Source organism: Cavia porcellus, unplaced genomic scaffold, assembly GCF_034190915.1.
Source record: "Cavia porcellus strain 051 isolate PalLab524CR breed Dunkin Hartley unplaced genomic scaffold, mCavPor4.1 scaffold_7, whole genome shotgun sequence".
NCBI lineage: Eukaryota > Metazoa > Chordata > Mammalia > Rodentia > Caviidae > Cavia > Cavia porcellus.
This window is the reverse complement of record NW_026947490.1, coordinates 30,557,208-30,582,723: the sequence shown is the minus strand read 5'-3', so window position 1 is coordinate 30,582,723 and position 25,516 is coordinate 30,557,208. Positions and strand designations below refer to the sequence as shown.

The following is a 25,516-nucleotide window of genomic DNA, read 5'->3' as shown; positions in this document are numbered from 1 at the left end:
TGGTGGGAAAAATTCACAAGAAGAATTAGTCATACCATTATGATCAAAATATTTTAAAAGAAATGAGTTATCCAGAACACCAAGAATCAGCACCTGTGGTAGGAATATGGAATGGTTACTGTTGTGACCTAGCTAAGACGCCACTATCTTGTTCTGTAAACATCATTACCCTGACCTCTGTTCCAATTTCTGTTTCCTGTGAATTATCCATTTGTTCCTGGAACTGGCTGACCCTTGGTTGTAAAACATTTGCTGACCACTGATTGTAAAACACATGGCCCCAAACTAGCCAACCCTTGGTTGCAAAACATTTCACAATGATTAACTACCTGTTTGCATAAGCTCCCTCCCTCTTCTTTGTGGTTTTTCCTTTTATAAGTCTCCCTGTAACCTAACCTGGTTGCACAGCTCTGAAAATTGCAATGTGAATGTGTGGCTGGGTACCAGCTTAAATAAAGCACTTCTTTTTCCTTTCAAAGATGTCTCACCTGGTTTTTGAAGTACAACATTTTGGGGATACAACAGTTACTTTAGTTTTTACATGACACATCCTGCCACTTAACCTTTTAGGTTTTGTTTCTAAATTTTAGGAATTTTACTGATGTTGGATGAGGGTCTGAAGATTTCTGAGGCATAATATTTTCCATGGACCACCAAAACTCTTCTCTTATTGGGTGCTGCTCTTAATTTGCTGTGGTCTTAATTACCTACAGAGTAAGCAAATATGATTTCTGTGCTGGACATTGACAATCTCTATAATCTCCAACTGTCTTTATTACTGTAAATAACCATAAAAATAAGGTACATGGTAAAAACAGCACATAAATCTACCCAAAAGACAAAGAGAATTCGGAGACAGTTATCACAAAACAAGGTTCACCGCCTATTCCTTCATTGTATTTACTCATAAAATGTTTCCTTCAACAAGGAATTCTGCAAAATATTTTGATTATCAACATAATTGGTAGGACAAAATTCACATTTGTCTAAAGCAACACTCAGTTCACAGTGATATGAAGAGGACAGTGCACCTGAGTAGGACCAATCACATTTACTCACCCCTTTAATCACACACAAGCCCTACATTCTGTGGCCCAAAACACCTATCAGTCTACCTTGGAGAGATATGAGACTTCTCCTTGCATCTCTGTGTTGCCTCTTAGAAATTAGAAATGAATGTAGAAAGTACTACCCCCCAAATATACAATTTATTTATTTCTTATAAGGGGGGAGGGCATTTGTTATCCACACAAAGCAGGGCCTGAATATAAAGGAGTCCTGGCTTATTAGCAGAAAGGGGCTTGTAGTTGGAAAACACACAGAAATTATATCAGAAATTCTCATCAGCATCCAATATGCCTCAGGAGAAAGAACGATAGAAATGTTAAAGGAGGAGGACAGGCTGTAAAAAGAAACAAAAGTGCCCACCAGAAGGAGAATGCTTTTGGTAGCTCTGGACTTAGGGGATCTGGAGAAGACATTTGTCCTGTGAATGTGCTGGACTCTTTGCTTATGTTGGTACAGCGTAAAACCATGGAGCACAAATTATGAGCACAGAACAAGCAACTTCAGGGAATGCTACTAAGGCTACATAGATTGAGCCTAGGATTATCCCAGGATCTGTATAAGTACAGAATCTCATTTTGCTTTCCTTTGTGATGTTTCTGGTAGACCATCTTCCAGACACATACAACAGGTAGAGAGGAAAAATGAAATTTATCACCATGTGCACAAACCAGCAGAGGCAAGTCGAAAATCCAATATACTTTGGAGCTTTTATTTTAAAATCTCTCCAGCAGGAGTTCATGGAGCTGATTGTGATCCTCTGGAAGATACGCAAGAGGCAGATGGTTCCAATTGACATGCCCCTGCCTACTCTCGCAACATAAAAGATAAATTTGCAGACAAAATCACTGAGAGAATTTTTCAGTCCAAAGGCTACCATTGCCTGAGGCAGTCCTCTAGAAAGAATCAGTAAGGAGTTGGCTATCAGGATATGCTTGAGGATCGAATCTATGCATCTCAACTTGCTGTTAGTATGGTAAATGAAAAGATAATGGTAAAGAAGAAAAAAAATTTCCCATGACTCCAAACGTAGTCTGTGACAATAAGATCATTCCTATTACCAAATAGATGGGTTCTATTTTGTCATTTTCTCTAAAGTTTTCTTTACATTATTGTGACAAGTATTTTTCTGAGAAAGATGTATTGTAGAAATTCAACACCAAAAATAATTTTGAAGATAAGCTCTTATGGAATTGCAAAGGTTTCATGAGGCAAGAGGAACTGAATATAATTCTGAAGCTATTTCAGGGTAATCCATCAGTATGGATGGGATGATTTGAACCTGGGCAGAAGTGACAAGGGAGAACAGACAGAAAGAAAGCTCAATATTTTCAGTATAACCTGAAGTTTATATTAGTCATATTATAAAAAGAAAAGCCACAATCATTATTGACCTCATACTATAAATCAATTCCGAACAATTTCAACTCTAAGTATAATAACAATCACATACAGTAGCAAAAATCATCTCTGTGGTCTAAGAAAAATAAATTATTGTTTACAAAACATATTAGACATGGAAAAATGACAAATTATATTAAAATTAGGAATGATTTTCATTAAAAGCTTGCACAGTTATATTCAAAGAGAAACAAAAGAAGAAAGACATATACAAAGAGAGATGGAAGAGACACAGAGAAACACATTCATCATGAAGAGCTCCTACACATTACATAAGTGAATTAAAAATGAGAAATGTTGAAGTTGAAATGTAAAAAATGAAGTTATCAAATTGATAATAAATACAGACAAAATATTCAATCTTGTAAAACAGAAAAATTTGATAAAAACTACTGGCTAATACTATCAAATGGCATCTAGAAGGCAGAGATGCAAATGACAGGAAATAGCATGTTTGGTGAAAACATAGGGAAACCAAAAACTTGCCCATGCAAAATGGGTACAGGTGTTTTAGAGAGCTTTTTTGGTAGAATCAATTTAAGCTGTGAAATGTAACTTAATTTCCTGTTCAGTCTTTTTTTCTGAGGACAGTAGTTTTCATTCTAGAGGTCTTTCAGTTCCCTCGATATGTTAAATTTCTAGGTTCAGTTTAATTATAAGCTAACACTAATGGGATTTTTTAATTTCTTTCTCAGTAGGTTCATTGTTGAAATACAGGAATGTGTTTAAATTTCGTATATTTTTTTGTATCCTGTTACTTTCCTGCAACTGTTTTTCAGTTGTAAGAGTCTTCTGGTGGGGTTTTTAGAATCTTGATTCTAAAGGATCATGTTACCTAGAAATATGGGTGATTTAATTTCTTCCTTTCCTTATTCATATCCCATTTATTTCTTTCTGTTGTCTGATTGCTCTGATTAAAAGTTTGAATACTATATTAAATAGAAGTGGTTAAAACACACTTTTTAAATTCCAGATTTTAGAGAAAATGTTTTCAGTTTCCCCCATTTATAATGATGCTGTCCATAAGTTGACATAATTTTTATTGATTTTAGATAAGGTTATTTTATATCTCATTTGCATCAAGGTTTTTATTATGAATGGATATTGGATTGAGTCAAAGACTTTTCTATACTTACTGAGAGGAACATGTAATTTTTATCTTTCCTTGTATGTATGTGTTGTGCTGCATTTATTAATTTATGTATCTTGGTCCATTCTTTCATCTCTGGGATGAGCCACCTTCGTCATGATGTATGAACTTATTTGTAATTTTTTGAAGTACACTTACTCATGTATCATTTTAGGATTTTGCATCTATGTTCATTGAAGAGCTTTTTTTATAGAAAAACGTTCTCTGGTTTCTGTATCAATGTAATGCTGGATTCCAGAATGAATTTTGCAGTGCTCTTTTCAGTTTCATAGAAGATACTGATTTCTGCCGCGCCTGGCCATCGGTGTGCAGAGGAGGAGCTGGGCAGATCTGGGGTGCCCTCACCAGCCTCTCTGCATGTCTGGAGGACTCTGGATATCTCCGCCCAGACTGTTGGAGTCCCCCCAGGCTTCCAGGTGCAGTGAAGGGGAGAGGTGGGTTTGAGGCTTCCACATCAGCCTCCCCATTCCGGTTACACTTGGAGAACTGCTGAGCTCCCGACGGGTGGGCGGGCCCACACTATCAGCCTAGCCCAGCCTGTTTTGCTGCGGCGCCTGGCCATGGGTGTGCAGAGGAGGAGCTGGGCAGATCTGGGGTGCCCTCATCAGCCTCTCTGCGTGTCTGGAGGACTCTGGATATCTCCGCCCAGACTGTTGGAGTCCCCCCAGGCTTCCAGGTGCAGCGAAGGGGAGAGGTGGGCTTGAGGCTTCCACATCAGCCTCCCCATTCCGGTTACACTTGGAGAACTGCTGAGCTCCCGACGGGTGGGCTGGCCCACACTATTGGCCAAGCCCAGCCTGTTTTGCAGCCACACCTAGCCATCGGTGTACAGAGGAGGAGATGGGTGGATCTGGGGTGGCTGCATCGGCCTCTCCATGTGTCTGGAGGACTGTGGATATCTCTGCAAGCAGAGAGGGTCCACAGGTTCCTGAGGCACCGTGGCCTGTGGTGAGTACCCTAACCCGGCTGCGATTGAAGAACTGTGGAGCTTCCAAGGGGCAGGTGGGCGCACAGTGTCCCTGAGGCCCAGCTTGTCTGGAACTGCGGAGTTCTGAGCAGGCAGAGGAGGGCCACTGGTTCTGTAGGCCCAATGGCTTGGGGTAGCGTGGTGCCAGATGCTCAGTAGCTGCAAACATAGAAGGGGATTTTCAACAGATCCTGAGGAAGCTTTCAAATAACACTTGAAACACAGAAATATAGGAAAATGACAAAACGAAAGACCAAATTACAACCTCAAACCTCCAGCCCATCTCAAGAAACCCTAGGAGTGATGTATATAGAAGAAAATATATCCCATCCACCTCATATATCGGACACAATAGCTACTGAAATTGACAAGCAACTCCAGGAAGCTTTAAAGAAATTCAAACTCGAAATAATCTCCCAGATAAAAGAAGAAATGATAAAAGAAATGAAAGAGATTCTAAATATATCTAAAGAAAACACAGATAAAAAATTGGAGGAACTAAACAAAAAGATAGAATCCCTAGACGAGCAATATAAGAAACAAACAGAATACATAATGCAGATGCACAGAGATATACACAAAATAAAAAACTCCACTGAAAGTTGTAAAACCCGCCTTAATGAAAGTGAAGATAGAATTTCAGACCTTGAAGACAGGATCGCAGCTAGTGAACAGGAAAGGAAAGATCTTTTGAAAATAACAAGGAATCAAGAAACAACAATTCAACAACTGCAAGACGATGCAAAGAAGAATAACATAAGAATGATAGGGATTAATGTAAGAGAGGGAGACAACATGAAGGATGTCAGGAGGATATTTAGAGAAGTAATAGCTGAATATTTCCCAAGCATGAGATCAGAAACTGACATCAGGATCAATGAAGCATATAGAACTCCAAATAGTCATAACCAAAATAAAACTACACCCAGACATATAATAATCACCATTCCAGAAATCCAACACAAGAATAGATTATTAAAAGCTGTCAGAGGGAAAAGACAGATCACTTATAAAGGAAAACCTATCAGAATCACAGCAGACTTCTCAGCACAAACGATAAAGTCAAGAAGAGCATGGAGTGAAGTATTCCAGATCCTAAAGCAAAATGATTTCCAACCAAGACTGATATATCCTGCAAAACTATCATTCAAAATAGATGGTGAAATACGATACTTTCATGACAAAGAACAGCTGAAGAACTTCATGAACACCAAACCAACCCTGCAAAAAATATTGAAAGACAGTTTAGATACACAAAGGAAAAAACCACTAAGCAAAGCAAATAATTAAACAGAACAGAAAGATAAAGATGCAACAGCAGAGAGATAAGATTCCTACAATTAACCAGCATTTAACAGTAATAACCATTAATGTAAATGGTCTCAATGCACCAATCAAAAGAAACAGACTAGCAGAATGGATCAAGAAACAAAATCCAACCATATGCTGTTTACAGGAAACCCATCTAACCCAGAAGGATACTCACAGACTGAAAGTCAAAGGATGGAAAACAATTCTTCATGCAGCAGGAATCCAAAAAAAGGCAGGAGTAGCCATTCTGTTGGCAGACAATGTGAACTTTGAACCAACAATGACCATAAAGGACAAAGAAGGTCACTACATACTCATAAGGGGAAAACTCCAAGAGGAAGAGATAACTATCTTAAATATATACGCACCAAACTCCAGAGCACCCAGTTATATAAAACAATTATTAACAGAAATGAAAACTCAAATTATCAGTAACACAATTGTAACAGGAGACCTTAATACACCACTGACACAAAGGGACAGATCAACCAGACAGAAAATGAGCAAAGAAATAACAGAACTGAATCACACCTGTGAACAAACGGGTTTGATAACATATACAGAATGTTCCACCCAACAACATCAGAATACACATTCTTCTCAGCAGTACATGGATCATTTTCTAAAATAGACCGTATATTAGCTCACAGAACATATTTAAGCAAATGCAAAAGAGTTGAAATCATCCCTTGCATATTATCGGATCATAGCGCTCTGAAATTAGAAATTAATGATAAAAGATACTGCAAAAATTCCGCAAACACATGGAAACTGAATAACACACTCTTGAGCAATCAGTGGGTCACAGAAAAAATTAAGAAGAAATTAAACAATACCTAAAAGAAAATGAAAATGCAGATACAACTTACCGGAATTTGTGGGATGCAATGAAAGCCGTCCTCAGAGGAAAATTTATTGCACTGAGTTCCCACATCAGGAAAACAGAAGTAATACAGATAAATAACTTGATGCTACACCTCAAACAGCTAGAAAAAGAAGAGCAAGTCAAGCCCAAAGCCAAAAGAAGAGAGGAAATTATAAAAATCAGAGCAGAAATCAATGCAATAGAGACTAAGAAAACAATCCAAAGAATCAACGAATCAAAGAGTTGGTTCTTTGAAAGAATAAATAAAATCGATAAGCCCCTAGCCAACCTTATTAAAAAAAGAGAAGAAAAAGCTCAAGTTCATGCAATAAGAAATGAAAAAGGAGAAATCACTACAGACCCAATAGAAATACAGAGGATCATCAACACCTATTTTGAAAACCTCTACTCTCAAAAGTTTGATAACACAGAAGAAATAGACAGATTCTTAGAAGCACATGAAGTGCCAAAGCTAGATCAAGAGGATGTAAAAATGTTGAATAACCCAATCTCTGTTAATGAAATTGAAAATGTAATTAAGTCCTTACCCACCAAGAAGAGCCCAGGCCCATATGGATTCACTGCAGAATTCTACAAGAAATACAAAGAAGACCTAATGCTGACACTCCTCAAACTATTCAATGAAATTGAAAGGGAAGCAATCCTTCCTAAGTCATTCCTGGAAGCAAATATTACTCTAGTACCAAAACCTGAGAAAGACCCAACTATAAAAGAGAACTATAGACTGATCTCCCTAATGAACACAGATGCAAAAATCCTCAATAAAATATTGGCAAATAGGATCCAGCAAATCATCAAGAAGATTATACACCATGAGCAAGTGGGATTCATCCCAGGAATGCAAGGATGGTTCAACATATGCAAATCAATAAATGTAATCCACCATATCAATAAAGCCAAAAATAAGAATCACATGATCATTTTTATAGATGCAGAAAAAGCCTTCGATAAGGTCCAACATTTATTCATGATAGGAACTTTACAGAAAATTGGAATAAATGGTCTTTACCTCAATATAATAAAGGCCTTTTATGACAAACCAACAGCCAGCATCATACTAAATGGCCAAAAATTGAAAGCCTTTACTTTAAAATCAGGCACAAGACAAGGATGTCCTTTATCACCACTCCTATTTAATATAAGGAATTCTTACAGATTATGCAAGAGAATAAAATATTGGAAAAATAAGTTAAATTTCAGAAAAAGTCATTTAGCTGAGAATGAGTATATTAAAAGTGTTTTATGTGCTCAATAACCAGAACATCTCAAGTAAAATCACTATGTGGTTCCATTACACACCGCTTAGAATGTCAAAACTAAAATTACAAGAAATAACAAAGTTGGTAAGAATATGCATAAACCATGAGTTTGTTTCTGTAAAGTAGCCACAAATATTTGGAAAACTGTTTAGTAACTTGTATATGACTTTATAAGCTGTCACCTTATATTATAATAATTTTATTTCCATGTTTATTCAACAAATGATCATAAATGCATCCCTGACACAAAATCTGCACATTCTACATAGTAGCACTTATCATACCTCACTATAGTTCCAAACTAAAAACCACACACATGTGCCAAGGGCATCATGGCTCTGGAGGTTCCTGTGGTGAAGGACCATAAGAGGATGACAATATGAGGAGACCAAACTGGGCCAGGTAGAGTCCTCTCCTGAGGGGAGAAAAGAAACTCTTCAACCAATGTAGTGCATTTATTTATACACTCAGAAGGATGATGTCGATTTCAATCCCACTGCCTACTAACCCATTGCTTGGATGGTCCAGGGGTTGAAGTTGTTCTGGGCTGAAGAAACTTTTTCACAAGGCTTGCCCTGGCCCAAGTTCTCTTTGTTTTTGGGACACCCATTCCCCAGCCATGCCACAGCACTGCATGTGTAGTCAAATTCCAGGATCAACAATTCCTCAAACTCATGCCATGTAACATAATAATAATCCAATTAATTGATATTCATGCCATAGAATGAAACATAGCTATGCTAATGAATAACTTGAATAATATTTGATAATTGAGAAGAATTCTCCAAAACTCTCATGAAGGGCATATAAATGAAATATGAAAAATGTCACTGAATTTACTTATATAAAGTATTGATCAGGCATTATTAATGTAAAATCTTAAATTTTAGAAATGATGTAAGCCTATATTTTATTGTTCCACTCTTCGAGTATTGTGCAAGAAAACTGTAACCCCAGGGTCACTTACCTCATGGAGACAGAAGGTTACTTTGGGCAAATGCCAATACTCCTTGGATTTCCTGGTGTATCACTTACATGGAGAATTGTATTACCCTTGAGAAATTCTGCAGAGCTGCACCCTCACAAGCTGAGATGGCTTTCATTCTTTCCACATGTATGTCACTAAAAGAAGTCAGAATAACTGTCTGGAATTTGTGTTAAGTGTTCAACAATATGTGTGAGATGCCACCTGGATCTGCACAGGATGAAACTAGCACATATGGCAAGAGGTCCAGGGCACAGTGCTGGGGAATCACTTCCCAGGAGAACAGCAATGGAGTGTATGTGTTTTGTTTTTCTGCTTTTTCATGCTGTATCTTGACTCTGACTTTGTCGTGGAATCTGGCAGAAGAGTACTCTGAAGCATTCTTGATTTGACAAGTTTTTTGCTGGTATATTTGGCAATCAGAAGCATAATAAAAAGTGATGCGGGTAAGATCTGAGGAAGGGAGTAAAGGGAAGGACCAAGGAAGAATTGGTAAGTAAAATTGATTCAAGATGTGATATGTGTGACTGATTCCTTGAGATGAAAGCAGTTATTATGCATCACAAACACACACCAACTACAAAATACAAATAACACAGGGTACAGTAGGTGAAAATGGACAAACAGTTGTAATTGGAAGAATTTATATTAATTTCTATATTTCTGGAGTTCATGGATTCCAGCACAATGGCTATAGAAAGCCAAGACATAGTTTATGCCTGTGCAAGTCTTTGAGGACAGGAAAGGTTTGAACCTCCAAACCTTGATGAAATCCTTCAGCTGAAAATTTGCAGGTGTCCTGATATTGAGTACAGAAATGCATCACCCAGAATGGGCAAGAAGTTGCTACATTCAAGATTCTTTATAGCAGGACTCAGACACAAAAAGGTTAGGTAATCTGTGTAAATTAGTGATAGAGAAGAAACTTTAATATAAGAAAGTTAGCCAGTTGGAAAATCATTGTACCATCTGCTGTGTCACAGTGACAAAATATGCCACCTACATTTTCAAATAACACAAACCTGCAATATGTCTCTATACCATGGGGTTTTATCTTACATCATTGACATTTTAAAATAATTTTGTTATAGCAAGTTTCCATTTTTGTGTAAATATTGCTGTATACTTTGACATTAAATATGAATGAGATATTTCAGAAACATAACTATAGATACAGTACTGTACTTCATCCTAAAGAAATCATCCCATTAACAAGCTGAATTCATTGATAAACAGTAGCTCATTATTATATTGGTAGAAAGATTCATTTGCCGACATCCCAGAAACAAAAATATTCCAGCAAGGATTAAGGAAATTACTGAGCAATATTACTCTACTTCTGAACTATAATATCTATAATATATGAAATACTAGAATATTTATTAAAAGAGCATATGATGGAAATTACTTCATTGCTGATTTCTACTTAAAGTATGTGTTAAGTAAAACTTAGCAAGGTGAAAAGATTCATGAGTCATGTTAAAGTGCAGAAGATATAATAAAATGAAATATTGAATATCATAGATGTTTGAATCATAAAGAAATTAACTTGTACAACTCAATGAAAGAAAGTGAAAATAAACAACTAGCAATCAGTTAAAAATGGGCCAAAACTTTGGAAAGAGGGTTCTCTAAGAAGCACATACACGTGGACAACAAGTACACAAAACCATGTTGCACATCACTAAAGACTGTGTTGTGAATGCAAAGCAATCTACATATTTCATAATGGATATGAGGAACGAACAAAAATGATGAGAATTACAAAGATGAAATGAAATTGGAATCCCATACAGTCTCCTTGAACAGAGACACTTTGGAAAGTTTTATGGATGTTCTACAAAGAAGGGATGCTTGCCAACTGGTCCAACAGTCTCACTATTGTGTACATATGCAAAAGATTAAAACATGGGCTACAAAACTGAACTTCCATGTTCATTTTAGTAACTCTCAACAATAATGAATAGGAGGATGCAACATTATTTTCCAATGAAAAATAATGAATAAAAATGTGTTATGCACATAGATTGGAATATTATTCAGCCTAAAAACAAAATTATCCAGTGGGTAAAGTTTAAGGATATTATGTTGAGCAAAATATGCTGTCAAAGGCAAATAGTGCCTGATAATATATATAAATGTAATCAGATTACACATAGTTGTACTAACACAGAGTGGAATGTTGGTTACCATTCTTTGGTGGAGAGTACAAGGAGGAATTACTAAATCAGCCAGTACAATGTCAGAGATAAGTAACATAAATACATTCTAGAGATCTTCCTATGATATTATAACTAGAAATCCTCTACTTTACATTTTTTACAATGTTGAGAAAATAGATGTCAAGTTCTCTTACTTCAGTGAAAGAATTTTTTTTAAAGTATAGAAATGTATATACCAGAAAAAATAATACAAGATCTATTTGATTTTGAGAGCAGTTGTCTACTACACAAAACTTTAAAATTACTTTTCTTTAAATGATGTTTCCCTAACGTCAAAGAAAAATCAGTATCCCAAAAATCACCAGAGCAAGGTGTCTCCAGTAATTTACAATTACTTTTTCTACTATGTACATCAAATATAGAGAGCTAGATTATTTAAAACATATGTTTATTGCAGAAATAATTTCACATAATTGATTTCTGCATGGATACAGGCAGTCTTATATCTGCATTTTACTCTTTTGTATTACATGAAGGGATGATATACACATTGCAAATAATACTGTGGAGCTAGGCATGCTGATGCTCACCTGTAATCCGAGTACTCAGGAGTATGAGGCAGGAGAATTGCTGTGAGGCTGAGACCAGCCTGGGATATATAGTGAATTCAAGGACATCGTGAATTATATAAAGAGACTTTGTCTCAAAATACTAAAAGAAATACAGAAAAGAAAAAAAATACAAAAAAAGAAAGGAAGGAAGGAAGTGAAGGGAAGGAAAGAAAAGGAAACAAAGAAAAAGAAGGAAGATAAAAGGAGTGAAGGACTATGGATTTATACTTTAACTCACTGTAAATTATATGAAGAATAGATATGTTTTGGCACAGCAGTTCTAAAGCACATAAAAACCTTATTGCTGCTCATGGTGATAATTCCCAAATGTTCATCCACAGTCTAGTTTCAGTTACACTAGAAGACACCAGGAAGTGGTATGGGTTCTAAGATACTCATTTGCTCTCTAGCTGAGCACACACTAAAAGACTTTCTTTCTCTCCTTGTCTATATTTGCTCTTAACCTGTTTCCATCCCAGAATACCTGAGGCTGACATAAGCACGTACACCTTCTTTCTTTACAGATTGTACAAATCAGGCTGAAATACAAAATGCTAACCTGCCTACATCACTCTTCAAGAACTTGAGTTCAGTGTGATGCTCATGACAGCCAACCGTGCAAGTGAGAGAGGCAGCTAGACCCTGAGATAAAGCTTTAAGTATCTGTGATCTCCCCTCCTCTGTTAACTGTAATTATCATTTTATCTGTATTCAAAATGACAGTGGAAGCTTGAGGAGCTGAGGATATCAGAAGAACTTTTTTCATTGTTGCTCATTAACAAAGAGAATACAACTGTCTTGTAAACATCTCCAAAGTAACCATTAAAATTATGGAAGAGGCTTTTACATTTTCATGATCCTTGCAGGCTGGAAAGAGCAAAAGGAATAGAGATCTCTTATATGAGATCTCTTTTATGAGAATATGGCAGAGAAACATGTATATCTACCTGGATTTCCTATTTCTCTGCAGTATTCTCATATTTAAATTTTATTTGTATTAGTACCTGTCCACAGTGCATAATGTCCTCATCTGTCACAGGGAATTGCCACATATACATAATGAATGTAAATTTTCATTCCTTTTCAACTTTTTTCTTTTTATCTTCTTCCCTCTCATCTCTGCTTTTTAAATGATATATCTCTGTTTATCCTTTATTTCACTTTTTAATTTATGCATGTTTTTAGCTTCTCATGTAAAAGAAACCATGTGGTATTTAAGCTTTGTGAATGATTTATTTCACTTAACATTATAGTGTCAAAGTGTATCCAATTACCCATAAATGATTCAAGCTTAAACTTCTTTATGTCACAGTAGAACTTCATTTTGTATATATATCACATTTTTCTTTAACCTTTCAACAGTTTTTTATGGGTATCAAGTTTACTTCCATAGATTAACTCTGGTGAATTTAAACAAAGAGATATTTCAATACTATAGTAATTTAATTCCTTGGAGTACACTGAACTGAAATTTATGGGGGTTACATTCTTAGAGTATCCAAGAATTCTGAAAAACTTTGTTTTATACAGATCATAAAAATGCCTATAAAGGCCCATTTTAATGATTTAAACCCTAAATATGCTATGTTTCCCACAGTTACATAATTTAATTTAATAAAATACTGTATTATCAAAGACTTAATATTCACAACATTTTGGCATCAACTTGGAGATCTTAGGCCACCAAGAAAAACAAACCTGAGAACACTTGTGACAGCTAGGTGCAGAGAAGAAATAACAGTCCTCTGGTTATAAATTATATTTTGAAGTGCTTGATGCCCAGATGAAATTATAATAGTTGAATCTGCTTCCCCACTCTCATACACATGTCTCTTTAGGGTGTTCAACAACTGAAGACTAGAGACTGGAACTACAAAGTAACTGGGCCAGTAATTTGGCCCTGGGATTCTGAGGTTTTTAAGGATCCAACACATAAGGGAACTTCTTTGACAAACATATACAACTTTGGTGAGTCAGCCAACCTCCTGAGTATGGTGATTGTTGGACTCAGAGAAAAAAACTGAGAAATGTACAGTGTGCCAAAGGCAGGTCACCAAGACAGAAAAGTCTCCTGTGTTTTCACAACACAACATGGTCAAGCAATATTGTTGGCTGCTAGTGATGGAAAGGCTGCAAGGCTCTTTACCTGGTTCCAAAGAATACCTAAGGATACTTATCTGACCTTGATAAACAACCAAAGGTTAATTTTAATGAACATATATTTCATTTTGTGATAGCTTGGACCCTGGAATAAAATTCAAGGAAGCAAGAGACTGAAGTTTGGGGAGCAAAGGCTTTATTTCCAGGCCTGGTGGCACAGTCTCTCTAGGGTCAACCCAAAGACTGTACCCAGAGACTGAAGATGTGGTTTTTAAAAGGCCAGAGGAAAAAGGGGGGAGAAGCAAAAGAAACCCACAGAGCCATTAAACTGTTGACCCAAATCTGAAAACTGTAAAGCTGTCCACTTAGTTCTGACAACATCGGGAGCCTTTGGTGCCTTTTGAGTTACTCCCATCCTACAGATAAGCATTACCTTGGAATGGCACATCTGCAATAACCTTTGGAGAAGAAAGTAGAAAGTTAATTATCTCAGGACAGCTCATTAACACTAACATGTGGGAAGGGGTCAAAAGTTACAAGAAGCTGAAACTTAAGTTTTTATAAGGTTTCAAACTTAACCCTTTTAGTGCATTAGGGTTAAGCCACAACAATTTTGTAATTTCTTTGAGGTTAAGCATTTCTTAAGGACAGCGCACTTAGCACATTTTATGACAGGCACATTTTATGACAGACCACCACTGGGTCAGAAAGGGGTCACCAGAAACCCAAAGTCTTCATGGTCTTTCAGGAAATTTAAACTTAGCCTAGATAGATAGGTAGGGGACAGGGGAGGCAGTACGACACATTACAGAACAGGAATGCGGTGAGATTACTTTCTCCTTTTCTTGGGGAGGGGGAACAAGGTCAAGTAAGGGTTATGCTAACAAGCAAGTCTCCCTGCACACAAGCAAGTTACTTCAAACAAGTGTAAATTAGGAAAACATCCTGGTTTCCTCAGCAGAGAATAGAGAAGTCTGACAGTGATTAACAACCCCTGTTAGCTTGTTTTAACACCACATCTGTTGTTTGTAGAGGGCAACACTGGTTAACATCTCAATTGGGTGATATTTTGCAATTCTTTACAGAGGCGAGCATTGCTTAACATATCAATTAGGTCACCCAGGGGGGAGGAAAACTTATATATGATATGGCCATGTTACAGGTAATTAGCTATAATACAAATATAATGAAGCTATTTTCTTAGATCACAACATTCCCCTCTGATGTTGTGACTTCTAGGCCAAATCCTTGGCCTTACTTAAGGTCTTCTGGGGACAAGCTCGTATGTTTGTTGCCTAACCATCATGAATTTTATATTTTGCATCTGATGTCTGATATACACAGTCAGCTTATTGATTATACATGGGCCTATAGTAGAATCATAACAAGAGGACCAGCTATGGTCCCTATTACACCAGTCATCCATGGTGGGAGGGAAAACATCTGTTCTATCCACCCTGGGGCTCCTTGCCTTAGTTTTTCTCTCTCTTGTATACTTTTCTGGAGTTCAGCCAAATTTTGTTTTACTATTCCAGACTTATTAGCATACAGGCAGCATCGTTCTCCCATGGCCAAACATAGTCCTCCTTTCTTAGCTAATAAAAGGTCCAGCCCTCTATGATTTTGGAGAGCTACTTCAGCTAATGAGTCAATTGAGTTTTCTAAGGCCTCAATGGCATTGTGAATCCATTCACTCGCTCATCTACCTGTTTGGATAGCATGTTGTACTTGTGTATAATAACCCCTAAGGAGTCAGACCCCAATGCAAGGGCTGAGAATATACTGATTCCAGCCATAATAGGAAGAATTGGGCTTCTTTTGTCTATTTGGTGGCTAGTATAGATAAGAGCCCTATTTCCTTTGTCTTCGGAATGCCAGTAAATTAATTCTAGGCAAGATCTGGGTTAGTACACAAACTTCATCTTGGTCAATAACAAACTTTTTTGAAGCAATACAAGGGAACCATCATGATGTACAGGCCCACCAATGGCTGGCTGAGGCCACTATGGGGATGTTGTCACCAGCCCCTGTGATGCAATAGGAATGAGAGCGGTCACAATATTTAGGAGCTGTGTGGCTAGAGTGATATATGCAGGTGCCATTTACACCCTCTAGACTGGTGCTTTTCCACAGAGATTGAGAGAGAAATATATTACATCTGGAGGTATTAGAAGCCAGCTTACTGGTGACTGTGATGTAACCCTTGTAGAAGGGAAGTTCAGAGGACAGGCATAGCCAACACAGGATGACTAGACCACTGTCGATGGAGTTATTAAGTAGCTCAGCCACTACTTCTAAGGGTTGGAATATCTCTGTCACCATTGAAGGTGGCATAGAGTTTTGGGCTCAGTAAGTGCCCATCTAGACTTTCCTGAACCGGTTTCTTGTGGTCTTCAAGTGGTTGCAGGTTGGATTGAGGTTTGATCTTGGCTAGGCACCTAAACCTCCTGGGGTTGGTTTGTATGGTATAAGGTTTTATTATATAGGGCCCCAGCCACCAGGGGCATCAGAGTAGGCCTCCGGAGTTGACTGGGTATAGACTTAGTAGGCACTTTTGCTGGAGTGGGGACCACCACTGGGTGGTGTTCTTCCCTATATTGAACTATAGGAACCTCTCTAGGAGGTTTATATAAAATATTAATACTAACTCCAGGGTCATCCAGTTTTATAGATCTTAATAGCATAAGTAAGTCCCTGTCCTAGCCACTGGAAATCTGTTGGATTTAGAAAGGTTAGCTGGACTGGGTTACAAATATATATATATAGTTTGAGAGTTTTTGTTTCCTTTGTACTTGACAGCGAGGTATTTTTCACAGTTATAATACCCATTCAGGCCTCCTGTAACACATGACCATGCATAACAGTATTGCTGCTTTGGATCTGAGGCATGATAAACATTATAATTAGGGTCAGGTTGGTTTTTGGGACACACATACAGGGATACCCTCTGAATTTAAAACATAACTTGCAGACTTTTGGGTCCACATCCAGCACAGAGGTTGTGTGGGACCATTTCACCCATTCTGCTATCCATAGTATCATCATTAACTATATTATTATCAAAGAGCATACACAGGTAAATGGTGATTTGATTGGTCGTACCTTTTGCCCTACCCAATTCCTTGTTAGTCTTCTCATCTGAAATAATCCAATCCCCATTTCCGGGGCCTACAGTTACAATCGAGTACCAAACTAGATACCACAATACAGGCATGATTTTATGGCTAAGGGCCTTTTACAAATTTTAACTTTAATAGGTTACCAGTCCGTTGTATAGTCCACCAAGGATTTTCTTTGTTGTCTGTCACTTCCAGTGGTTTGACGTGGGTATGGTGGATCCACGAAGTCTTTCCCGCTACCTTGATGGTGGTGGGAGTGCTGAGCACCATGGTGAAAGGTCCTTCCCAGCGTGGTTCAAGAGAGTCCCGGTGGTGACGTTGCACCAGGACTGAAGTTCCCGGCTTGATCGGTGCTTTGAGTGGCATCTCTGAGGACGGGTTTATATGTTTTTGTCTAAACAGCTGGTGGATTGAGGTTGGTACAGGCTGGAGACTCTGCAGGGACTTAATGAGATCTTGGTTATTTATTTCAGCCAATTTGTCTTTCTGATAACCTAGGGACTAATGGTGGAGGTCTCCCAAACATAGCTTCAAAGGGGGAAATTCCAGAAATATATGGGGTACACCTGACCCTCAACAGTGCAAAGGGAAGAAGGGTCACCCAGTTATAACCAGTTTCTAAAGATAACTTAGTTAAAGTGTTCTTGATGGTCCAGTTCATGTGCTCTACCTTTCCTGAACTTTGTGGTCAATAGGCACGGTGAAGTTTCCAATCAATTTTTAATACCTGAGCTAACTTTTGGGTAACTTGGGCTATGAATACCAGGCCATTGTCAGACCCCATTGATAATGGGAGGCCAAATTGAAGTATAATTTCATGTAACAACTTCTTGGCTACTACCAAGGCTGACTCAGACTTAGTAGGGAAAACCTCTACCCAGCCAGTGAAAGTGTCTATCATTACCAAGGGATAGTGGTGTCCCTGTAAACCAGGCTTTACCATGTCTGTGAAGTCTACCTCCCAGTGTTCTCCTGGAGTAGGCCCTTGGTGTCAGGTGGTTTCCAGTGGAGAGTTCTTAGTCAGGTTGACCAACAAGCACGGTGGGCATCTGGAGCTCAAAGAGGTGGTTAGTTTGGAGAGTTTTGGAATAAAAAACCAATTTCTGAACAATTCAGCCAGTTTAGTTCCTCCTAAATGGGTAGTTTGATAAGCTTGGTGTAGCAGTTCTCACCCTAGTGCCTCTGGTAATAGTACCCATTTGTCAGGCAACTGGTACCAGCCCCCAGGGATGAGGGGCTTTGCTCCCAGTTGAGAGGCTAACTGTAAATCTGCCTTTGCATAGACTGGTTTTGACAAGCCTGGAGGAACTAGCATCAGAGTAGTCACTTCCTTAACAGGCCCCTTTGATGTTGCTACTTTTCGGGTGGCTTGATCGGCCAAATTGTTTCCTATGGTGACGGGGTCATCTCCTGTTTGATGTGCTTTGCAATGAATGATAGCAACCTGCTGAGGTAGCCAGACAGGTGCCAGCAAGTCTAAGATCTGTGGAGCATTTTTAATCCAAGTCCCAGCTGCTCATGATAGATGGCCCCATGTACATGTACAGTAGCAAAAGCATATCTACTATCAGTATAGATGTTTACTCTCTTTCCCACAACTAACTTTAATGCTTCTGTCAGACCTTAAGCTCTGCCTTTTGGGCAGAAGTGCCAGGCTCTAGCCATTTAACCCAGAGTACCTCTTTTTCAGTGGTCACTACTGCACCAGCCACTCACTTGCCATCCTGGATGAAACTGCTTCCATCGGTGAAATAATTGTCAGCATCCCTCAAGGGCAGGTCAGTAAGATCAGCTTGTAAGTTCTGCTGCAGCTCGAGGATGTCAGCACACTCATGGGGAGGTGTCTTTTAACTCTCTGGGTCATCGTTGGGCATGAGGGTGGCGGGGTTCAAAGCTGAGGAAGTCTTGAAAATTACTGATTCTGGATCTAGGATCAGAGCCTGATAGTGGAGGATCCTGGCATTTGAAAGTCATTTTTCAGGAGAGGCTTTAAGGAGAGTCTCTAAGCTGTGGGAAGTCACCACAGAAATTCTCTGACCAAGAGTGAGTTTCCTAGCCTCTTTCAGTAGCATCGCCACAGTGGCCAGAATTCTTAGACATGGAGGCCACCCTCCTGCTACTGGATTGAGCCTTTAAAAAAAAATAGGCTATCGGCTTCTTCCAAGGGCCAATGTCCTGAGTTAAAACTCCTTTTGTGATGCCTCTAAGCTCATCTATGAACAAAATGAATGGCTTGGTAACATCAGGGAGTCCTAGGGCTGGGGCCTTGTTCAGAGCCTGCTTGAGTTGTTGGAAAGCCTGCTCACACTCGTCCGTCCAATCTAGTGGTTTTTGGGTCTCTCCCTTAAGAAAGTCATACAGCGAGTGAGCAATTTTGGTAAAATTTAGAATCCACAGCCTGCAGTATCTGACAGCTCCCAGAAATTTGTGCACCTGTTTCTTAGTTTCTGGGGGTGGATCTGCAATATGGCCTGGACTCTTTCCTTAGACAAAGTCCTCTTTCCTTCCTGCAATTTGTAGCCCAGATATGTCACAGCCTGATGGTACAATTAGGCCTTTTTAGCCAAACCCTTATAGCCCAATCGCCCCAAAGTCCTTAACAGTTCCTCAGTTGCCTCTCAACAAGCTTCTAGGGAGGTTGAGTCTATTAATAAGTCATCCACATACTGGAGGAGCACTATCTCGGGGTGTTCTTCCTTAAATTCGAAGAGATCTCTTGCTAATGCCTCATCAAAAAGAATGGGAGAGTTCTTTTAACTCTGAGGTAAACATGTCCAGGTCAGGTGTTCTTTTACCCCTGTATCTGGGTCAGCCCATTCGAAGGCAAAAGGGGGTTGACTCACCGGAGCAAGAGGTAAAGTGAAGAAAGCATCTTTTAGGTCCAGAACAGAGTACCAGGTGTTTGCTGGGTTGAGTAGGCTGAGCAGAGTGTAAGCGTTTGGCACTGTTGGGTGCAGAGTCAGAATTTGTCTATTAACCTCTCAGAGATCCTGTACCAGGTGATAGTCAATTGTCCCTGGCTTTTGGACTGGAAGCAGGGGCGTGTTCCATGGAGAGAAACAAGGAATGAGGATTCCATACTCTCTTAGTCTCAGAATATGGACTTTGATCCCTTTCTGGGCCTGCAGGCTTATTGGGTATTGCTGCAAGTGAATGGGGTGTGCTTGGGGTAAGAGCTCCACCACAAGGGGAACCTGGTTAATGGCTAGCCCCAGGGGGTTTGTCTCTGCCCAGAGTTCTGGGATTTCCTGTTTCCATTTGCTTAACAGTTTTAATTCTGAGTCAGTTTGTGGTGGCTCGGGTACACCGGACAAATTTCCCAGTAGAAGGTAATTTTCTCCCTCTGGGACAAGAGCTAGCACCCTAATACCTTCTGAGTCTGGAGTTGTATCTTCCCCCAGCTTTAGTCTTGGCTCATTTGTGATGAAGTCAATTTTCACTTGTAATTTATGGAAGAGGTCTCATCCCAAGAAAGGGTCTGGGCACTCAGGAACCCAAAGAAAATCATGTTGGACCAGTTTACATCCAGGCTGAAGCAAACTAGCTGTCACCTTCGTGTACAATTTTCATCCCCCTGTGGCTCCTATTACATTGACAGAGCTCTTGGTTAGCTTTCCTAAAGATCAGGTCAGCACAGAATAGGTGGCTCCTGTATCAACCAGGAAGTCCATCGGTTGCCCCCCCCCAATTGAAGAGTTATCCAGGTCTCGGGGGGGGGGGCAGCGAGCCCGGACCTCCTCACTGTTGAGACAACAAGGCCTTTGCCTCTTTTTCTAGCCTGGCCCTTAGCTTTGGGCAGTCTTTACCCAATGTCCCATCTCTTTGCAATATGCACATTGTTCCTTATCTAAAGGAGGCTGTTGGCCTCAAAACATCCTTTTTTCAGTATTAGCTGACCTCTTAGCTTCTTTTTCACAGAGCAATTCCCATACTTTAGTCATCTCATTTGTGGCTTCCTGTAGGGTCTCCCTGTTGTTGAAAACCTTCTGGGCTATCTCTATCAGCTGGCTGAGGGGCATCCCTTCAAATCCCTCAAGCTTCTGTAACTTTTCCTGACATCGGGGGCCAACTGAAACACGAATATAACGTTAATTGCTTGTGCATTCTCTGGTGCCATCAGATTAATTGGAGTATGTAATATATAGGCCTCTAGGAGGTGCTCTAAGAATATGACAGGAGACTCATCAGCTAACTGTTTTACCTCACTTACTCGAGACAGGTTGGGAGGCTTCTTAGCAGCTGCACGAAGCACATCTAGGAGCCTCAGGTGATAATCATCAAGGGCCTTCTTACCTGCATCCGTGTTAGGGTCCCACTGGGGCCGGGAGGAAGGGAACAGGTGTTCAACTCTCTGCCGATCAGTGGACAGGGATCCGTCCAGGTCTCAGACTCCCTTTTGTCCTAGAGTGCAGATACACATCCTTTCCTTGGCCATGAAAAGGATGCACAAGATCTGCTGACAGTCATCCCAAGTGGGGCAATGGGTTGAGAAAACTCTATAAGATTAATCAGAGTTTCTGGGTCTTTTGAGAAAGGGGAGTTCTGAGTTTTCCAGTTATAAAGGTCAGAGAAAGAGAAGGGGGTGTACACAAACATTGAGCCCCTGCTCAGAGCAGGGACCTCCCGCAAAGGGCACAGCAGTGCTGCCTTGGGGCTCTGTTCTGGATGTCCCTCCAGTCAGGGGTGGTGGCGGGTTCAGATGAGACATGGCAGGGAGGGAGCAGTGGAGTGAAGTTGAGGCTCAGGGGCAGGATACAGAGGTGGGGACAGGGGAAGAATATCCAGTGGGTCGGAAGAGTCTTCACTTGGAGGCAGGATTGGAGGTGCATTGGGTCCAGAAGCCACTTCTTCAGCCTTTGTCTTCGGTTTGAGGGCTGCTAGAACTCCATCTGAGGGGGCTTAATCCATGGGGGAGCATCATAGATTATGTCTATCCAAATCTGAATATAGACAATTTGATCAGGATGGGCAAGGGGCCCAAATACATACTGGCGGACAGCTTGTGCGGTCCCTAGGTCAGAAGACCCAGAAGGGGGCCAAACTCCTTGGGTTCCCAGCAGCTACTCCTGTGTGACAAAGGTTGTTAGTCTTGTTCTCGGAACTTTTTCCCCATATCCCTCAGCCTGCTGCTTAAACTCTTTGAAATGATCAAGCACAAGGCTAAGGGGAGTACTGGAAACTGACTTGTTCTGACCCATAGCCAGTGTGATTGCTGACTTGTTTCTTCTGCTAGGAGAATTGAAGACAAAGACAAGGTTAGAGAGAAGAGACTAATTATTAAGGAGGCTAAGAAAATGATTAAAATCGCTCTTGCCCACTTTGGACTCATAGAAGGCATTCCTAGGAGAAAATGTTCTGTTAGATTCAGATGACCAAAAGGAGAACAATTAGATCACATTGACACAAAGATAGACATACAAGACAAGACATGCTGCAGCAAAAAGGTCTTTGCTCAAAAATAGGTCAAATTTTGGGACCTGGAGGGATTAACAAATGAACCAACGGAGCAGTTACCCACCAGGGCAGAGTCACAAATGGACGGAGATTTGTCCCAAAACCAAAAACCAATTGACTCTGTCCTCATGAGGTTTCCACTCCCCAAACTGAGGGCATCCCCTCTCAATGGAGCAGTTCCCCACCTGGGGCAGAGTCACAAACAGACAGAATTGATCCAAAAAACCCAATTGACTCTGTCCTCGGGGCTTTCCCACTCTAAAATTGAGGGCATCCCCTCAAAATCATAAATTGACCATGGCCCAAACAAATCCTCCAGAGTACTTACTTCCAAATGTTCAGAAATGAGTCTGGGGTCTTGCTCCCTGATCCTGGATGAGCCCCCAAATGTGATAGCTCAGACGACGGAATAAATCCAAGGAAGCAAGAGACTGAAATTTGGGGAGCAAAGGCTTTATTTCCAGGCCTGGTGGCACAGTCTCTCCAGGGTCGACCCAAAGACTGCACCCCAGAGACTGAAGATGGGGTTTTTAAAAGGCCAGAGGAAAAAGGGGGGAGAAGCAAAAGAAACCCACAGAGCCGTTAAACTGTTGACCCAAATCTGAAAACTGTAAAGCTGTCCACTTATTTCTGACAACATCTGGAGCCTTTGGCGCCTTTTGAGTTACTCCCATCCTACAGATAAGCTTTACCTTGGAATGGCACATCTGCAATAACCTTTGGAGAAGAAAGTAGAAAGTTAATTATCTCAGGACAGCTCATTAACACTAACATGTGGGAAGGGGTCAAAAGTTATAAGAAGCTGAAACTTAAGTTTTTACAAGGATTTTGAACTTGACCCTTTTGGTATATTAGGGTTAAGCCACAACATTTTTGTAATTTCTTTGAGGTTAAGCATTTCTTAAGGACAGCGCACTTAGCACATTTTATGACAGGCACATTTTATGACAGACCACCACTGGGTCAGGAAGGGGTCACCAGAAACCCAAAGTCTTCATGGTCTTTCAGGAAATTTAAACTTAGCCTACATAGATAGGTAAGGGACAGGGGAGGCAGTACGGCACATTACAGAACAGGAATGCGGTGAGATTACTTTCTCCTTTTCTTGGGGAGGGGGAACAAGGTCAGGTAAGGGTTATGCTAACAAGCAAGTCTCCCTGCACACAAGCAAGTTACTTCAAACAAGTGTAAATTAAGAAAACATTCTGGTTTCCTCAGCAGAGAATAGAGAAGTCTAACAGTTCTTAACAACCCCTGTTAGCTTGTTTTAACACCACATCTGTTGTTTGTAGAGGGCAACACTGGTTAACATCTCAATTGGGTGATATTTTGCAGTTCTTTACAGAGGAGAGCATTGATTAACATATCAATTAGGTCACCCAGGGGGGAGGAAAACTTATATATGATATGGCCATGTTACAGGTAATTTGCTATAATACAAATATAATTTCTTAGAGCACAACATACTTTACTTGGTCATAAATGCCCAGAAGAAAAGTATAATCAAAATATGTATCAAATAATTCCATAGTAATAAGCTATATATCAAAGGGACCCCAATAGCTAACCACTTCTAGCAGTTTCCAGCTACACTGGTAGCTATTTTGGGTCATTAAGAAAAACTACAGTACAATCTATAAAAACACAACAAGAATCTTAAATTCATTAGCTAACATTGTCCTTCAACATCACCAAGCTCTCCATATTCTTAGAGTTTGAACTGCAGAGATATTTAGGACAAAGTATCAGACTCCATCAATAGAGGGGTATAATAGCCTGTGATTTAAAGTCACTGTTCTGTCCCTGAGGAACACTTTCTAGAGCAGGGTCTTTCCCGAACTTGCATTTCCATGCTTCTGTTCATGCTTTGATGATATGCTCCCTAATTTCTTAGAAAATTTGTTTATTCTTGGTTAGAGATTGAAAAACTGCAAGTGGTTACACAGATGGAACCAATGACAAATGTACTAGAATCCCTTTTGTGGGATCCACCATATCAAACTTATAAAGGAAGTTCATGAATACTAAACTACAAAGTGACTTCTTAAATGCTCATTAGATTAGTTCTCTAGAGAAGGGCCCAGCCTGTGGTTTTTCCTACACCAACCCTTTCTTAGATCAAAGCATACTTAGATCATAGCAGTCATAGATGATTGCTATGCCTCTTCTCCAGTTAGGAATACCTCTTCAGACAAGTGAGTATTTTAAATAGCTGAGTTAGTTATAAATTACAGGCAGTTAGACAGAGCTGGACCCTCAGCACAGAAGACAATTATAGACAAAGGCACATTCCCTGAATCCCAGGCAAGAAAAAGAGGAAAGACTCTACCTAGATACTTGCCCTAGGGCTTAACAGTAGTGTTTGGTATTCTAAATAGGCATCACCATCTTGGGAAACCAAATTTTCTGTAGCTCATGCCTTTCAGGAAAATCATGCATTTGAATTATGCACTTGTGATTGTTTCATTGTCTAGCACTTGGATTGATAGTATCAGTGTTACACCTGCCTAGGGGAAGAGCCAGCATACAATGTAGTGATAGGAAGAATGTGTGTTTCTCTCTCTCTCTCTCTCTCTCTCTCTCTCTCTGTCTCTCTCTCTCTCTCTCTCTCTCTCTCTCTCTCTCTCTCTCTCTCTTTCTCTCTCTCTCACCAGTTTCCTTCCACCTTGCTGGTTGCAGCTGCCTTGAACTGCTGCCCCACATAGCCATCTTGCCTTGGAGCCAACAGAATATGGACTGAAACCTCCAAAAACTGTAAGAAATAAGGCTTTCCTTTCCCAACTTTGGGCGTCAGGTATTTTGTCTCAGCAATGAGTAAAAAGTAACTAAGATACAAGGCAAACAACTGGTAGAGGGGAAAATAGTCTACTATGGAATGAAAGAAAATCTTTCCTAACCTGTTTTCTGTCAGAGGATTAAATTTTAGAATATATGGAACTCAAAAAAATACACCAAAGTAAAAAATAACACAATCAATAATAGAAATGAATTAAATAAACTCTTGTTTAAAGAACAAATAGAACAATAGTAAGCATAGGAAAAATAT

At 39.7% G+C, this 25,516-nt stretch overlaps 1 pseudogene; it reads right to left on the bottom strand.

The window, feature by feature from the left end:
• Positions 1 to 1,212: 1,212 nt before the first annotated feature.
• Positions 1,213 to 2,141, bottom strand: LOC106026636 (vomeronasal type-1 receptor 4-like; annotated as a pseudogene).
• Positions 2,142 to 25,516: the final 23,375 nt, after the last annotated feature.